General features: G+C 41.6%; 2 long non-coding RNA genes across 4 annotated transcripts in view; one reads left to right on the forward strand and one right to left on the reverse strand.

Moving 5' to 3' along the window:
- LOC309606253 overlaps nt 1-171 on the reverse strand; it is a 101,714-nt gene extending 101,543 nt beyond the window's left edge. Inside the window, exon 1 of the long non-coding RNA XR_014231718.1 lies at nt 92-171. This is a non-coding gene — a long non-coding RNA (uncharacterized lncRNA). The remainder of the gene's footprint in view (nt 1-91) is intronic.
- On the forward strand, nt 131-18,799 carry LOC309606259. 3 transcript variants are annotated; one of them, XR_014231737.1, is made up of 3 exons: nt 158-221; nt 13,202-14,686; nt 15,178-18,799. It is a non-coding gene; the product is annotated as an uncharacterized lncRNA (long non-coding RNA). The 3 variants fall into 3 exon arrangements; XR_014231738.1 differs by having other exon boundaries at nt 13,202-14,224; nt 14,574-18,799; XR_014231736.1 differs by lacking the exons at nt 13,202-14,686; nt 15,178-18,799 and adding an exon at nt 2,299-2,849 and having other exon boundaries at nt 131-221.
- Nucleotides 18,800-19,055: the final 256 nt, after the last annotated feature.

The following is a 19,055-nucleotide window of genomic DNA, read 5'->3' on the forward strand; positions in this document are numbered from 1 at the left end:
GTTCAAAGACCTCCCCCTCTCAAGATTTCACCATCTTCTCCAGCAGTCCCACTTACTCCTTTCCCTGTCCCCCTACAGCACCAGGACATACCTCAAAGGCATTGTCATGCCCGGGGCTTCAGTTTCTCTGCATCACCCTCATGGTGGACTGTAATAAGGTCGGCAACTTCGTCTTATTCCCTCTCGGTACTCCCAGTACCTAGCACTGTGCCAGGAATACGGTAAGTGCTTAATAAATATATATTGAATTAAGGAATAAGTGAATGCATAAGCCCAAGTATTATAACAAGTGTATTGAGTAATAGAGACAGGTGACTGGCCTGGGGGCACACAGCTGGCTGCTCCAGAGCCTGGTATGACCCCCAGACATCCTGACACCCAGCCCAGGATACTAATTCTCTCGACTCTGGGCTTTAGGTAATGTAATTGTTAAACAAGAGAGTCATTTCTGGCTACTTTGTGACAGATAATTATGCCAAACACACCGAACAGATAAAATTCTTCCCTTCAGGCTACAGAGCTGTGACTTCACTAGGTCACAGACTCTGTCGGTTATCTCTGCATCTCTTGTGTGTTTGTATTTATATATGGCACCTATCACAAGGGTATCTAGACCAACTATTAAACCAGTTATAATGCCCAGGAACCAATTTATGGCAGCCAGCAATTAGATCCATTCGAGTTTTAACTTTTTCTCCCTTTGAAGTTTAATAGATGGTTATTATGAGGTTGTCTTTACTGCCTCCAAATCTGCAGGCTGCTCACAGCCTAAATCTGCAGCAAGAGAACGTTAGACTCTTGAGGGGAACTGCATATAACCTAAAGTGACTCTTTGGGTTCCGTTTCTAAGTCTGCTGCTTCGCCTGGGTCTGCTTCCTCCTCTGTGAAGAGCGTCAGGATGAAAAAGGATAAGGAACAGACCCATGTGTTCATTCACTTGTACAGCACACCTTTAGTGAGCCTTACTCCGTGTTAGGTGTGGAGGACCCCCAGGGAGCAAGATGTGGTACTTACCTTCACAAAGCTCCTAGCCTAGTGGGGGAAGCGAGGGTTGTGAGTAGGAATTCACGATCTGCTGTGATGGGTGTTATGATAGAGGCGCAGGGAGGGAAGGCTACCACACGGAGAGCTGGAGCGTGAACAGCACTTAGCCAGCTGAGAGGGAGGAGGAGCCTGGGGGTAGGAGAGAGGAAGGCACTCCGGAAGGGCTGAAAGTAGTTCTCAGGGCTGGATTCAGACTAGATGTTGGTCTGCGTCTTCGGTGGGACGCACGAGAGGCCCAGACTGCGAAGGATGGAGGTCAGTTACAGTCTGGTGCTAGGACAAAAGAAGATAGTAGGAGAGGGCATAATTTCTCAGCAGTGCCTTCCTTGTGGGTGATGGGCACAGCCCAAAGTTTGCCCAAAATCTGCTTTGATTCAAGGAGAACATCTATTTCTTCAAGCCACTTGTGGCTTTGGGGACTAAGGAGGTTGCAGAAGACAGGGAGTTGTGAATAAAGGATCAGAATTCATCATGCTTGCCAACTTTATACCTTCCTAAAGGCTCCTTCCCCAGAGCTGATAAAACATACTCAGAAGTCTCGTTCATCCTTAAAAAAAAAAAAATTGACCTAACTCAATACAAGCCTTCCCTCACCCTGTGATAGGTGCAAGCTCTCCCTTGAACTCTTCACTTCCTTTGATAACCAAGCTCCTCAAAAAAAATGCACACTACCCTCTCCTTCCACTCACTTTCCATCCACAGTTGCCAGGCTTGTGTCTCTACACCCGCAGAACCACTATGATAAAGGTGATCACTGGCCTTCAGCGGCCATATCCAATGGAGTCATTCATTTATTCAGTCAACAAATCTTTGTTTTGTATCTACTCTGAACCAACCAGGCACTGTTCCGGCCCACAGATACAGTGGCCTAAAGGCTTTCTCAGAGTTTACGTTTCGGTGGACTCCTTTTGGTTCTTAGGTCTCTGTAGCATTTGCGGTCATTGAGCTTTGCCTTCTGGAAACACTCTTTTGCTTTCCATACACCAGTCTCCTGTGATTCTTCTATCTTTTGTATTATTCCTTCTCTACCTATGCATTAAAGCCTGACTTTAGGTAGGTTGTGTTGTAGGCACTGGACTAATCCTCCAAGATTTTATCCTTTCCTCTGATTTTAGTTGCCAGACATGTATCTCAGTATCTGTATAATCAGCTCCCTCCAGACAACTCTCTGTGGACACCACCTCAGTGTCCACTTAACCAAAGCTGGACTCTAGTTGCTGTGTCCCCACTCTCTCCTTCTCCTGTGTTTTCCAGCTCAGCGAATCCTGCTGTGCAATCATGGATGCTGAGAGTCACCCTGGACCTGTGACTCTTCTTATTCCTATGCTCCCTATATGCCAACAGCCTCTGTCCTCAGTCAGGACCCTCATCATCTCTCCTGGAAACTGCCATAGTCTCCTTGCCTCCACACTTATCTCATCCAGCTCATCTTCCACACTGCCGGCAGAGTGATCTCCCCAAGTTGCAAATCTGACCATGTTCCTCCCCAATATTCTCCATCCCCTCTACCAGCAGTTCTCAGTATGAGACCCCCAAGACACTTTCAGGAAGTCCACAAGGTCAGAACTATTTTCATCATAATAGTAAGACATTATTTACCCTTTTCACTGTGTTGACATTTGCACTGATGGGGCAAAAGCGATGGTGGGTAAAACAGAAGGTGCCTTAGCACAGATTAAGGCCACGGCACCAAATGGTACTATGTACTAGTAGTTGTATTCTTAACACTATGCACTCCCAGAAAGGAGAAAAGCCAGTTTCATTTAATGTCCCTGATGAAGCAGTAAAAATATTAATTTTATTAATCTCAGCCCTGGAATGAGCATCTTTTTAATATTCTGTGTCAACATGCAAAGTACACATAAAGCAATTCTGCTATGTACCAAAGTATGATGGTTGTCTCAGAGAAAAGCATTGGTGTGATAACTTGAGTTGCAAGCTAAACTAGCCTTTCCCCCACACACACTAACACCATTTTTATTTGAAAGCATGACTGACAAACAAACTGTGGTTATTCAGACTTGGGTATTTGGCAGGCATGTTCTTTAAAATTGATGAAGTGAGCTTGTCACTTTAAGGAAAATATCTGACAATGTTTGTTGCAAAGTGAAAAAAAAATGGATCTTTCAAGCAAAAATCAGAATTTTGGAAAGCATACATCTGCCACTACGAGCGTGACAGCTTCCCAATACTTAATGACTTTTCTGATGAGATCCCAATTTTTTTCTAGGTATTTTATTTTTCAGGATTATTTTAATTCTACAGACTACTTTGACTCCTAATGTTCAAGGTTAAAATATTGATGGCTGATAAGTAATAGTTTGGGAAATGATTACAACCAGAAAAGTTAAATCTCCAAAACTGAGAAATGTTCATCCTAAAAATAAATGATTTGCCTTACTTATAAAAAAATGTTTTGATTTTGATATAGTTCAATTAAGCAATTTTTTTCCCTTTGTTGCCCATGCTTTGGTGTCACATTCATGAAATCATTGCTAAATCAGTGTCATGAAGTTTTGTGGGTTGTTTTGTTTTGTTTTGTTTTGTTATTTTTTGGCTGCATTGGGTCTTTGTTGCTGCATGCAGGCTTTCTCGAGTTGCAGCGAGCAGGGGCTACTCTTCGTTGTGGTGCGTGGGCTTCTCATTGTGGTGGCTTCTCTTGTCGTGGAGCACAGGCTCTAGGTGCACGGGCTTCAACAGTTGTGGCTTGCGGGCTCTAGAGCACAGGTTCAGTAGTTGTGGCGCACTGGCTTAGTTGCTCCGTGGCATTTGGGATCTTCCTGGACCAGGGCTCGAACCCGTGTCCCCTGCATTGGAAGGTGGATTCTTAACCACTGTGCCACCAGGGAACCCCTGGACCACCCTTTTCTTATTCTGCTTTGTCTTGTCTTTCTTCTAACTTTCAAACACCTATTCATGCTTCAAAACACACTCTTATCGTCTCCTTTAATGAGACCAACCCCCAGCTCCAGCAGGAACACTTGATCACTCCCTGATTTGTGTCCCATAAGGACTTCTCCCGGGGCTCCCATAACACCTCAGTGCTGGTTCTCCAATTTAACCTCCAGACCTTACCCTGGGTAAAATCGTGGACAGTTCCCTAATGTTAGGCAAATGGATTGTTTCTAATTTTTTTCTCTTCCTAACAAAGCCACTTTACATGCTGTACGTGTCTCCTTGGGCACCTGGGCAAGCAGCTCTCAAGAGGAGATCCCTGGAAGGGGCATTACTGGGTCACAGGGTTTGTGCATCTTCACCTTTACCAAGTATTACTAAGTTGTTCTGCAAACTGGTTCAACCAATATATGCCACGGCCAGCAACAAATAAAACCTGATTTCCCCACATTCTTATCAACACTTAACGTAATCAGACTAAATTTTTTTAATTGATGCCTGTGAAATTATATCTCATTGTTATTTTCATTTTCCTCATTACTAATGAAGTAAAAATCTTTCTATAACCCACCCAGGTTTCCTCTTCTGTGAATTGCCTGTTCAGAAATACCCTTTGTGTGTTTTTCTGTTGGGTTGTTTGTCTTTTTCTTACTGATTTGAAATTCTTTATATATTCTGGATACTCACCTTTTTTTCTGCTATGTGCATTGCAAATCTTACCTCCCTGTGAGTAACTGGTCTTTTAAGTCCATCTATGGAGTCTTCTATTGTACAGAAGTTTCAATTTTTAATGTAATCAAATGTATCAGTCTTTTACTTTATAGTTTAAGCTTTTTATACATCATGAGATTCTTCCCCATCCCAAGTTCATATGATATTGCATGAATTTTTGTCTAAAATTTTTCACATTTAGGTCTTTAATCCTTCCAGAATTTTTTTTTGGTAAGGTGTAAAGAAGAGATCTACTTTTATCTATTCCCATATGCATAAACAATTAGTCCAAACCCACTAATTGAATATTTCATTCTTTCCCAATTGATCTGAAATGCTATTGGTCCACTGGTCTTTTTCAAGGATCAGCAAAATTTTCTGTAAAGGGACAGATAGTAAATATTTTATAGTTTGTGGGCCATAGAGTCTCTGTCACAATTACTCAGCAAATATTTTATAGTTTGTGGGCCATAGAGTCTCTGTGACAATTACTCAGCTCAAAAGCTACTAATGAGTATGGCTGTGCTCAACAAAACTTTATTTACAAAACAGGCCATGGGCTGGATTTGGCACACAGGCCAGTGGTAACCCCTAGTCTATTTATCTATTTTTGCACCAATATGGCACTGTACAATTATGTGTAGCTTTATCTTTTACCTCTCTGTTTGGAAGAGTCAATTTCCCCTCCTTGCTCTTCTTTAAAATTGTCAAAGCTATCCTTGGCCCTTTTCCCTTCCATATAAATAGGTTCACCTTAGAAATTCCATCAAAATTCCTGATTTGAAGGGAGGAGGGGTTTCTTCTATTTTACTTTTCTAACTTCTTGAACTGGCCAGTTAACTCTTTAATTTTTAAATCTTCCTTCTTATTACACATTTTCCTTTAGCTATTGCCTTATCTGTGGCTGACAGGTTTGACTGTTATTGTTTTCATTTTTGCTGTTATAAATACTTTCTAACACCCATTAGGACTTCTTGTTTGAACTATGGATTATTTAGAAGTGTGCTTAAATTATCCAAATGTAAGAGAATGGTGAGGTTTGTCTATTTTTTAGTTATTAATTTCATATTTAATTACATTGTGCTTGGACAATCTGGTCTAATTATATAATTCGGTTTTTTTTTTCATTGAAACTTGCTTTGTGACCTAGGACATGATAAAATTTTATAAATATTCCAGAATGTTTGAAAAAATGTGCATTCTCTAATTGTTGGGAGCAAAGTTCTCTATTCTATCATTTAGATGAAACTTATCACCTGTACTGTTCTAAATTTTCCAACATAATTATGGATTTCTGAATTTTTCCTCATAGTTCTGTACGTTTTTGCTCTCTCTACATATTTTTAACACTATGTGATTGCATGCTATTGGGGTTTCTGAAGAGGCCTCCAATAAATAAAATGCTCTTTCCTACCTGGGTCTGGATACACTGAGAAATAAAAAGTGAAGATGTAGGTCGAAATATCACCTTTGTTGCTGATAGAGGCTAAGGTGGAACACGTCTTAGTATGAGAACCAGATGGGCTTGTGGATGAACCCCAAAAAGGCAGGCAGCCCCAGCCCCAGCTGCAGGCAGCTCTAGATCAGGGCAATGCTCCCCCCAGAGGAGCAGAGCCCCTGAGGAAAAGTGGAACCCACGCTCCCTGAGGGCAGCTGCATCCATGAGGGAGAAGGTGCAGGCCAAGCTGGACTCCACATGGGTTTATCGGCGTCTGTGTACCAGCCAGACACGCTGCTCCCACGGGCGAGCGAGTCAGGGGACACAGAGAGGTTCAGAACACGCTTCAGAAACAGCTCTCCTCACGGAAGCCAGGAGCAAAAAGGCGCTCCCTTCAGCGTTGCAAGTTACACATGACAAGTTTTCAATTGTTTCATCTTCCTGGCAAATAGTTTTTCCTTTTATCCTGTATTAACTTTATGACTAATACTACTTTTTGATTTTGAAAATCTATTTTGTGTGACATTAAAGGAGCTACACAGCAACTTTTAAAAATTAGTTTATGGCTGGTTTATCTTTATTCAGCCCTTTACTTCTAACCTGTGTCATTGCATTTTAGTTGTGTCCTTTTCAAATAGCATGCAGCTGAAATTTTGGTGGTGGCGGTAGGGATTGTTGAGTAAATTTACTTATTTTTTTTAGAACTTTTTAATTTTTTTTGTTTGCTTGTTTCTTTTTTGGCTACACCACGCAGCATGTGGGTTCCCCAACCAGGGATCAAACCCACACCCCCTGTATTGGAAGCGCAGTCTTAACCACTGGACTGCCAGGGAAGTCCTGTTTCTTTTTCTTTTGAAAATGTTTAAACCTATACTAAGATTCACCAACTGTTAAATTCTTGCCAAGTTTGTTCCTCCCACCTCTCTCCCCCGCCCACATATACATATATATATATATAATTTTTTTTACAAATCATCTGAAAATTGGCTACACATATCAGGACACTTCACTCCCAAATATTTCAACACATTCCCAAAGAACAATAACATTTTTTATACAACTACATCACCATTATCACACCTAAGAAAATCAACATTAATTCAATAATATGTTGTAATATTCAAATTTTCCGGATTGTGCCAAGTATATGTTTTCTAGCTGTTTTCACCTGTGATTTAGGAACTATTCAAAATATATATATTGCAACAGCTCATACAGCTCAATATCAAAGAAACAAACAACCCCATCCAAAAATGAGCGGAAGATCTAAATAGGCATTTCTCCAAAGAAGACATACAGATGGCCAACAGGCACATGAAAAGCTGCTCAGCATCCCTAATTATTAGAGAAATGCAAGTCAAACTACAATGAGGTATCACCTCACACCAGTCAGAATGGCCATCATCAAAATGTCTACAAATAATAAATGCTGGAGAGGGTGTGGAGAAAAAGGAACCCTCTTACATTGTTGGTAGGAATGTAAATTGGTGTAGTCATTATGGAGAACAGTATGGAGGTTCCTTTAAAAACAAAAAATAGAGTTACTGTATGATCCAGCAATCACACTCTTGGGCATATATCTGGAGAAAACTCTAATTTGAAAAGATACACGCACCCCAATGTTCACTGCAGCACTATTTACAATAGCCAGGACATGGAAGCAACCTAAGTGTCCATCGACTGATGAATGGATAAAGAAGATGTGGTACATATATACAGTGGAATATTACTCAGCCATAAAAAGAATGAAATAATGCCATTTGCAGCAGCATGGATGGACCTAGAGGTTATCATACTAAGTGAAGTCAGATAGAGAAAGACATATCATACGATATCGCTTATATGTGGAATCTAAAAAAATGATACAAATGAACTTATTTACAAAACAGAAATAGACTAGCAGGCATAGAAAACAAACTTATGGTTACCAAAGGGGAAGGGGGGATAAATTAAGAGTTTGGGATTAAAATATACACAGTACTATATACAAAACAGATAACCAACAAGGACCTACTGTATGACACAGGGAACTATGCTCAATATCTTGTAATAACCTATAATGGAAAAGAATCTAAAAAAGATTATGTATATATACGTATAACTGAATCACTTTGCTGTACACCTGAAACTAACACAACATTGTAAATCAACTATATTTCAATAAAAACTATATATATATATATATGGATGGCATCTGGTCATTATATCTCCATAATTTCTATCAACCTAGATATTCCCTCCCCATGCCTTCTGTTCTCCATTTGACTGAATCCTTTGTAGAGCCCAGGCCTGTTGTCTGCAATAAGCTCCACATTCTGGATTTGTCTGACTGTTTTTCCATCATTAGATTCATCTTAAACATTCCTGGTAGGAACACCATGTAGGAGATGGGTGTATATTGTGGGTAATGCCAAGCTCATCTCCTTGGTTAAGTTAGTAATTGCCAGATTTCTCCATTGTAAAGGCACATTTTCTCCTTTCTAACTAAAAAGTTATCTATGGAGGGATTCCTTAAGACCAAGTAAATATCTTTCACTTGATTGTTTTAGCATTCATTGATAATCCTCCCTTGCGTAAGTGGTTACACTGAGGAGTTACAAAATAGTGATGTTGTAATTCCATCATTTTATACATATATATATATGTATTATATATATATATATATATATCAGCTGGCATCCTATATATATATGTGTATATATATATAAAATATATTTATATATCAGCTGGCATCCTTCTGTAAAGAAAACATTTTTCTTCCCCCATCCCCATCTTTCTCTCAACCTCTCACTCTGTCTTCTCTCCTTTCAACTTTATTAAGATATAACTTTCCATAGCACAAATTACACATATTTAGAGTGTATGATTTGATGACTTTTAACCTGTGTATAACCCTATGAAACCATCACCACAGTAAAAATAGGAACACTTTCATCACCTCCAAAAGTTTCCTCATTTTTCAATCCAAGACAACCACTGATCTGCTTTCTGTCCCTATAAACTTGTTTGCATTTCCTGAAATTATACATAAATGGAATCACACACTAGATACTTTTTTGCCTGGCTTCTTTCATTTAGCACAATGATTCTGAGATTCATCCATGTTCCTTTTTACGGCTAACATTCTATTGTATGAATATACCACAATTTTTTATCCATTCCCCCGTGGATGAGCATTTGGGCTGTTTCCAGTTGAGGGCTAAATCCTGAACCTAAAAAAAACAATAATCATGGGCTTCCCTGGTGGCGCAGTGGTTGAGAATCTGCCTGCCAATGCAGGGGACATGGGTTCGGGCCCTGGTCTGGGAAGATCCCGCGTGCCGCGGAGCAACTAGGCCCGTGAGCCACAACTACTGAGCCTGCGCGTCTGGAGCCTGTGCTCCGCAACACGAGAGGCCGCGATAGTGAGAGGCCCGCGCACCGCGATGAAGAGTGGCCCCCCGCTTGCCGCCAACTAGAGAAAGCCCTCGCACAGAAACAAAGACCCAACACAGCCATAAATAAATTAATTAATAATTTAAAAAAAAACAATAATCATAATCAGTTGAGAAATCAGAGAAAAGTGAGAGAAAGTAGTATAATTCTCCCGTGAGAATTAGAGCTTAACTATTAACATAGGAACATTACTGGCTCAAAGGAATCCACTCAACATCAAGGCAAAAGCGAGAGCAGGGAACAGTGAGCTGCAGAGTTGAATATTAAACTTGGTATTTCTGGGAACCAGGGCAGGAGCATCAGGTAAGAGAGAGGCAATCAGCGTTGCTTCTGGCTATTGGCACTGGTGTAAGTATGTTTTCATGGCTCTGTCTGCTAATAATGATGTCGTTCTTGGAAATAAAATAAATATTAATACGTTTACATGCATTATTAAAGTCTTTTTTTTTTTTTTTTTTTTTTATGGCTGTGTTGGGTCTTCGTTTCTGTGCAAGGGCTTTCTCTAGTTGTGGCGAGCGGGGGCCACTCTTCATCGCGGTGCGCGGGCCTCTCACTATCGCGGCCTCTCTTGTTGCGGAGCACAGGCTCCAGACGCGCAGGCTCAGCAATTGTGGCTCACGGGCCCAGTTGCTCCGCGGCATGTGGGATCCTCCCAGACCAGGGCTCGAACCCGTGTCGCCTGCATTGGCAGGCAGATTCTCAACCACTGCCCACCAGGGAAGGCTTATATGCATTATTTACTTTATACAAATTCTATGAGTGGTGTGCTAAGAAATAACAAGTTTTGGAGGCCAAAATAAGTCTCTAAGTGGGCAATTTTGGCAAATAATTCTGTGAAGTCCTGTTAACCTTGTTAGAAGATACGAATGTTATATTATTTGAATGTTACAAAATGTTCATTGGTGTTTCTAGTGTTTAAATATTCACCCTAAGTTACAGTTTGCAAATATTTTGACGAAAGACATACAATGAGAAAAACAGATTAATGTTGTTATGTAATGGTCCAATAAGAGACCAGAAACTGATCTAAAATTCAAATTTAAAAAAGCAACGTCTATTTGAAAAGCAAAACAAAAACCAGGCCAAACAGACAAAATATTTTTGTTACTAAAAAAGGAAATGACCTGATCTGAAGCAACATGTTCACTAATCGCCCAATTTGAAGATGCTTTTGAACACATCCTCAACCAACCAATTCCACGAACCTTAACACGAGATGAAAGACATTTTTCTACATCTGGAATGCTTGTCCTAAAACTAAGATTTCACTACTGGATAGTAAAATTCATGCTTGTGTGATTTACAATTTTATTTTAAGAGTAAGTTTTAAATATTAAATATTTGTGATATTATCTTTGGATTTTTAAAATGATTTTTACTTGACATTTATTCTGTGTTAATGTTTCCTTCTAATTTTACCTTCTAATTACTATCAAATGCCTATATCAGGTAGAGGTCATTTTTACATGTTATGGAAACATGTAATTTTGTCACAATATTTTGGTTCACAATAGTAATAGCCAAGCATTTATTATTACACTTTTTTTTTCATAGAAAACCTTTCAAACTTTTAGTATAACCCTATCACAGAAAAACTATTCATTGTCTATTATTACTGTGGCCAATCTTTATTATTTAAAAACACATAAGTGAAGTGTTATGGAAAAAATACAGAATAAATTGTGATTTGGGGAATTCCTGGGAATTCCAATTTCTTGTTTCTGCCTCACAAAAATTATTATCTGTCAGGAATTTGGAAACAGTAGCCTGTATTAATGCAGCCATAGTGAAAGTAGAGAGGAAAGGAAAAAACAAAGAGGTATTTAAGAGGTACATCATCAGATTTAGTGGCTGATTTGATGTGAGAAATAGGGGAGAAATGACTCTAGAATAACTTTTTAAGTGTCTGGTTTTGCAGACGTGGATGATGAAGGTTTCAGGAAGGAAAGCAGTGTGGGGCAGTGAGATTGCTGGAACACAGAAAGTTTAAGGAGCCTGAGTCATACGGTTGAGAGTGTCCTCAGCAGAGGTTTGTTCTAGAGATGGAGGCTCAAGACTCAGTAACAAATAGATAGGAGTCAGAATCATGGGCAAGTCAGTATTTGCTTCCAACTATTTCAGGCTTGTTAAGTACATCTACCATAAAGCAGAAGAGGTGGGTGTTTGGGAGCAGTATGGGATAATTATTTTACTGCTTTCCCAACCTTACACACTACCTTAGTCATTTTGGCAAACAAAATACGACAGCTGGTTATGTTTTTCAGCCTCTCAGAACTTCTGAAGTTACAGATTTATGTACCTCAAAAAAATAAAACAGAAATGCCTTTTGCTTTTTCTTTAGTTGAAACCAAAATTTTAGTGAGGAGAAGAAATCTTATTTCCCTCTTCCTTTTCCTTTAATTACAACATTTTTAAATATAGAGGAAAAACTTATGAAAATGAGTTAAATCAACTAGGAAGTAATGTAGAATAGAATAAGAGATGAAGAGACCATTATCCCATGTGTTATCTTAATGTAAAATGGTAATCTCGTGTGCCGTGAGGACCTCATTCTAACTACTTTTTAAAAACTTGACTATCTGTGACTGTGTATGCTATAGAGCTTTTAGTTAAGCAAAGGCTCCAGAGTTAGACAAATTAAGGTTTGAATCCTGACTCCACTGCTTCCGAGCTATGTGACCTGAGGTGAGCTGTGTAATCCCTCTAAACTTCAGTTTCCATAGATGCAAAATGAGTCCTCCTTGACTTCTCCCATTCTCTAACCCATCCACCAGGCACCTACTAAGCATTTCTTGCATCTGTCACCGTCTCTCTATCCACACTGCCAGTACCCAAGTCCAAGCTATGGACATCTCGTGTATGGACCCTTACAACAGCTGGCTGTTGCTCTCCCCACATTTAATCTTGCTCTCTTGAAATCCATTCTCGGCCCCACAACCAGAGTGATCATTTGAAGACATAAACTCTACAATTAAAAACCCTGTAATATCTCTCCTCTGCTCTTAGCGATCACCACCTACCATCACCCCAACAAATGGGGCGCCTATCTCTGGGCCCCCTCGGGCCTAGGGGTCTTTGCACAAATTGAAGACAACCTCCATCTCCTCCACCCCATGCACTTTGACTACCTAACCCAGTTTTATCCTTCAAGTCTCAGCTTGGAGGCCACTTTCTCAGGAAGTCTCTCTCCTCCATTCCCCAATTCTGGATTAGATTCCCTTTATGGGTGTTCCTATAACACAATATACTTCTCTCATCCATTCTGCATTCTGTTTTTCCTAATTTTACCTTAAATTTTTAAATAATTACTTATTCTATTAGTCAGGGTTTTATCAGAAAAATAGAAGCCACTGTGTATGTTGCAAGTGTTAAGAGTTTTAAGACGGGAAAGTAAGGTTTATGCAGCCACTGGGGAAGCAAAGATCAAAAAAGTCATTGTAAATGCTCTCAGCCTGCAGCAATGAAGCATGTGATCCCCAAGAGCTGACCTGGGCAACTACAAAACTTATGAATCTCTGAGATGCTTCTACCAGCTATCTCCACCTATAGCATAACACAGGTGATTCTCTGAAAATCTATCTGAAAGCGGTTTGAACCCTGCATTTCTCTGTGTACCTGCCTCCATCTGCCTGGGGGAGAATAATGATCCCTCCTTCTCCTCCCCCTTCCTCCTGTAAGTGCTTTGCATTGGATGATCCCTCCTGGAACCAGGCAGAGAAGAGGTTCCGGGAAATGCAGCTATCAGCTTCTCTTCTACGAGGCAGGAAGACCTCAGAAGGGGATGTCAGTGATGTCCAGTTGAAAACCCACAGTTCAGCACATCTATCCTATGACCACTGAAAACACTTATGTTAATGACACTGATGATATTGAGCTTGATAGATATTCTCCTTGTTCACTGGGCACCAGTGCCCAAGTTCCTGTAAAATCACAACTACCTGGCAATGCACGTTCAACATGGTCCGTACAATGAGTGTTATGACTGAAGCTGAATTGTTTGTGTACTTTTTATGACTGCTAAGTGGATGAGTGAGTCACATCCTTGGGTCCGACACACAAAAAGTGCTGAGAGCACTGCCCCGGATTGAAACCCACCGTCCTCACCCCATCCCGGGTACGTCAGAAGCCAGATAATCAATATCAAATTTGGACTCAATGCTCTTTAAGGCTGTCCAGGATTTATCTCCCCATTGCGAGCTGATGCTCTTTAGTTTAGATTATAAACTCTTAGAGAGAAGGTGCCACATCTGTTTATTTCAGCTGGTTTGGCTCTGAGTTTGTGCGTTTAACAGATAATCTTTGGATTAACCATTGAAGGAAAAAGATGGCCTCAAACTTAATGAAGATTGAACACAGCTTATATCATCTTCCACAATTATAGTTATTGAGATGATCTTGGCAGACCTTCCTGCTCCAATACTGTAAACGTGAGAGTGACCAAGATCCCATGGGGACGGGTGGGTGGAGCCCTGCTGCCAGAGCTGTGGTCTGGGTGGTTGAGGGTGGCCCCGTGTTTGAGCTACTCTCCTTCTCTGTTGTTTTCCTTCTCCCCAGGAAGGAAGTGTCCACCTGTGCTGGTGTGGGTCTTCCTCCCTGTTTGGCTATGCTCTGGAGATTCTTCAGGAAGGATGGGCCAATCACCTTTCCTGCCTGAGATGCTGAGGTTCCCTGCCAATGCTTGTGGGTAGAAAAGAGACCAAGGTAAATGTCCCTGCTTTGCAATTGGAGGACATGAGGTTGGGGAGACACAAAAGAACTCACACTAGGATTATAGTCAATAGATGGGAGAGGTGAAAATAACCTGAGTAATAGGCCCCATCACCTAATCTGCTGAGGATGGAAGGGTGGATAGCTAGATAGAGCTAGCAGAAGGAGACCTTAGTCATCTAAGCCAACCTCTTCATTTTATAGAAAATTGAAATCTGGAGAGGAATGGTGACTTGCTCCCTTATACTATTGAAAAACCTCCCTTTTTTGGATACAATCTGATCCTTTGTGCTTCTACTAGAGATGAAGTCAGGCTAATTCTAAACAACTGCATTCATTCCAGGACCCCAAGGAGCCAAGGAACACTTGCAGGGCCAATACTACCTACCTTTACCTGAAGTCCCAACAAATTAATTCAGCAAATAAATAAGTGAATTTCAGCTAAATAATCACAAGGTATGTATTTTAAGCTCTCAGGCCAATGAGGTCACAGAATAATCTAGAAGGAAGAAACTAAGCAAAAGCAAATGCTATAAAATACAACTGGAATAACTGATTGACTATAAGAAAGAAAAAATAAATCCCAAATTTCATGTCCATAAAACCCAAGGGAGTATCTCATTGATATAAACAAAGTATATATTTTTTCATTAATCATGCTTGTAGGTTTGTTTCCTTTCTGATGGTTCATGAAAGCTCAGCTTTAAGACAAATGCCCTGGCCTCCATTTGCAATATTGGGGCCTGTAAGACCCTCTTCTATAGAAATTCTGGAGGCACCACTGTAAGGGAAGCATGTGGAACACTGCAGTGGTCCAGGGAAGCGAGCTGGGGTTGTATCACTGGGCAGACCGTCTGAAAAAAGTCTGTAGGAACTCAGATGTTTGTGCCGTTAGGGCCATGCTGTGACAGCTGGAGCTGCCTCTCGAGGTTCCTATCATTAAACAGCACGCCCCCCTGGGACTGATGGAAGACCCCTGAAGACCCCCTGGGACTGATGGAAGACCCCAGGAGCTGCAGGAAACTCGAGATGCCTGCCTTGAAGAACCCAGCGACTGGTCCGGCTCTTCGTCCAACAGACCCAATGGCACCCGAACAGAAGGAGCTTTTTCTCTGTCCTGCCTCCTTTTGGAAATTTACTCTGGGGTCCTGGGCAGAGGGAGGCGCAGGACCGGCTTACACTGTTCACAAACACTTTAGAGCCTCCATTTACAACGCTGATGTCCTCCCGGGACAGAGGAAGGCTCTGTAAATCAAGCCCTTCTCGGTTCGTCAGCCCTGGGTCTGCTGAGTCCTCACGTCAAAGGCAAGTTGGAACAGAGTGGAGACTTTGGCAAAAGACTTTCTCCCCCTCCAGCTCCCCATTTTAATGAAACAATTCTAGGGTGAGGTTGGTCCGGGAATTATTTCTCTGACTCACATTCCCTTTGCTCTTTTTCACACACTCCGAAGCAGCACCTCTGAGTCCCTTGTAGCCCTGGGCACAGGGAGGCCAGGGTTGGGGCAGAGCTGCACTGGGGCCCACTCCACTGCCAAGGCTGAGAAGACAAACAGGGAGGCGTGTCTCCCAAGCCGATTTCTTTCATCACCCCAAGCTATCTGGGGACACCATTGCTACACACCTCATGAAGAAGCCGCAAGCTGGTTCTCGCGTTCAAATAAGCAGGTGGGAATAGGTCTGCTTAAGATCCAGTACGAAGCTGATAGAGAGTTAAGCTAAGCAAGAAGGGAGGCGGTTGGTCTGACCTCTGCCCTTCTTGTTGAGCAAGGAGCAAGGGGGACACTGCCTCTTCAGAGACTTGGGCTAACCCGGGAGACACAGACCCTGGCCCGGAAAAGCCGCTGGGCCGTCTGGGCGGGTCCTGTCCCAGGCTTCATCTTTCATAATCTGATCTACTCTGTTGGCACTGAGCGTGCAAAGATGACGACGACATAGTACCCACCTTCGAGAAACTCTTAGTTTAGTAGGGGAGCCGGGCACGTAAAGAGCTCCCGTGCGCTTGGGAAGTGCCGAGACTGCGTGGAGCGGGAACCGGGGTAACACGCACGTGGCCCGAGCACGCGCACACGCGTCCTCACTCAGAACGTACGCTCTGGGTCGTCACAGGTCCCCGGTCGCGACAGGACCGGCAGGCGTGTTTCAGGTGGAGCGGCGCTGACTGTGTTCTGCCTCTTTCTTAGAGGTGCTCTCACTCCTGAAATTTCACGAGCCCTGGCTCACTCCGTCTGAAACAGAAACGGGAGTGTACAAATCCAGGAAAACGCACAGCGCAGGCCTCCATGCGGCAGCCGTCCCGGCCTCTCGCTCTCCCTGGAGAGTAGAGATGGCCGGTTGTCAGCTATCCAGGGCTCAGGACTCCCAAATTCTCTGCCGTGCTCCTGGACTGATCATCTACGAACTTGAACAAGTCTCTGGCTTTTTATACCTTGGGAGTTCTTTGAATGAAATGTAGAAACGGTGTTTTATTGGAAAGTGAATTTGGCCTGTGACGTCATTCACTCATGTGTTCATTCATTACGTCGGCATTTCACAGTTATATTTGAATGTGTATTAAGTGTTAATGTGTTGCTGCGAAAGTCACATGTGGGCAGGAGATGAAGATGAGTAAAACGGGCTTGCCCTCAAGGAGCCTGCCCTCAGCATGAGAGACCTGAGTTAATCAACTAACAAAAACTCAAGGAAGAATGACATAAATGCTCTAGTAAAAATATATCAGTAGAACACAACATTGTAAATCAACTATACTCCAAAATAAAATAAAAATTAAATTTATATATATAAATATATGTGATATATATTTATCTATCTATCTGTATATATATGATATGTATATATCTCAGTAGAATTTCTAGCAGCAAGCCTGCCTGCACTGACTTGGGCTTTCTCCCTTATTTCATCTACACATAGATACGCCAGCTAAACAAAAAAACGAAGGAAAGAACTCAAACCTAGGGAGAATGGGAAGTGGGAGCTAATATCATAATGGCCAAACAGTTTATTAGGCCTGCATATGGGTCCCAGGGACTGCAGACTGATTTTCATATTTATACTGGCATGGTGTAACTGGTCTTGGGCATGCATACATTTGGAAACTGTAAATGAATCCCCTTCATAAAGCCCAGTGACTTGAAGGGTTTCCCAGTCCCTGGAAAGGGAATTAGGAAAATTTCATCCATCAACCTGTGGAAGTGGCAAGGAATCTTGACATCCATTTGAGGCTTTGATGGCGTTTAAAAAAAAAAGTCATTTATGAGAAGGTAAAACTCCAGACCTGTGCCCTGTGAGGGTGTGGGTTCTAGATGTATATACAGACATATGTACATCCTGTACATACAGACAGGAACTCCAAAGCAAAGCATCAACACAACATAAAGACACATCTTAAACCATTGAAATCCATGTGGCTTTAGTAGAAGCAACTGGAAACTAACTTTGTAGAGACACTTACATCAGAATAGACAGGATCTTCCCAGAGGGAAAATGTTGTGCTGAAGATAAGCTCAAAACCAGAATTTATAAACCATATGAAGAAACAAACGACCATGGGGTGGGGGAGTGTATATGGATGTAAAGCAGATGCAACAAGCAGACTCAGCACATCAGTAACTGGAGACAATTACACAACTTGAAAAAGATTATAATATATGGGTATTTAAGCTGATTAGACAGATAAATGAAGGAATGGAAACCACAATGACAGTGGAAGACAGTTTAGAAACGTAAAAGCAAATTCGATGAAGAACTACATAACACTTTTACAAGTGAAAAATATGGTCACCGAAAATTCAAAACACAATAGAGAGGTAATAAATAGCAGATTTGTTTGGTACAATCACCTAGGAGAAGAGTGCACCATTATTCTGAAAGTTGAGCAATCCCATACTCTGTATCTCAGCAATTCCATTTCCTGGAACACAACCAAGAGAAACCCAAGAGCCATAAATAACAAAGTTTATAGTAATGCTGCTCATAGTAGCAAAGACCTGGAAACAACCCAAATGCTTGTTGACACCAAGAGTGGATAAATAAACTGTGATATAGTCACATGAAGACACAATGGAACATTATAGTCCAGTCAAAACAAATGAATTACAGCTACGTGCTGCAGTATGCAGGAATCTTAACAACATAACTGGGAATGAAAAAATAAGTCCAGGGCTTCCCTGGTGGCGCAGTGGTTAAGAATCCACCTGCCAATGCAGGGGACTCAGGTTTGAGCCCTGGTCCGGGAAGATCCCACATGCCGCGGAGCAACTAAGCCCGTGCGCCACAACTACTGAGCCTGCGCTCTAGAGCCCTCGTGCCACACTACGGAGCCAGCGTGCCATAACTACTGAAGCCCGCACACCTAGAGCCCATGCTCCGCCACAAGAGATGCCACCACAATGAGAAGCCCGCTCACCACAACTAGAGAAAGCCCATGCGCAGCCACGAAGACCCAACGCAGCCAAAAATAAATAAATAAAATAAAGAAATTTATTTAAAAAAATAATAATAATGTCCTAGAAGATGATTTCAGTGCAGAATCATTTTTATAAAGTCACAAAGTTTTTTTTTTTAAGTTAACAACCAAAAACTGAATAATGTGCTTTTTAGGAACAAATATATTCTTAAAACATCATTTTTTTAAAAAAATCTTTATTGGAGTATAATTGCTTTACAGTGTTGTCTTAGTTTCTGCTGTATAACAAAGTGAATCAGCTATATACATATGTATATCCCCATATCCCCTCCACCTTGCGTCTCCCTCCCAACCTCCTTATCCCACCCCTCTAGGTGGTCGCAAAGCACCGAGCTGATATCCCTGGGCCATGCAGCTGCTTCC

The sequence above is a fragment of the Balaenoptera borealis genome, assembly GCF_965194805.1.
Source record: "Balaenoptera borealis genome assembly, chromosome: 11".
Classification (NCBI taxonomy): Eukaryota; Metazoa; Chordata; class Mammalia; order Artiodactyla; family Balaenopteridae; genus Balaenoptera; species Balaenoptera borealis.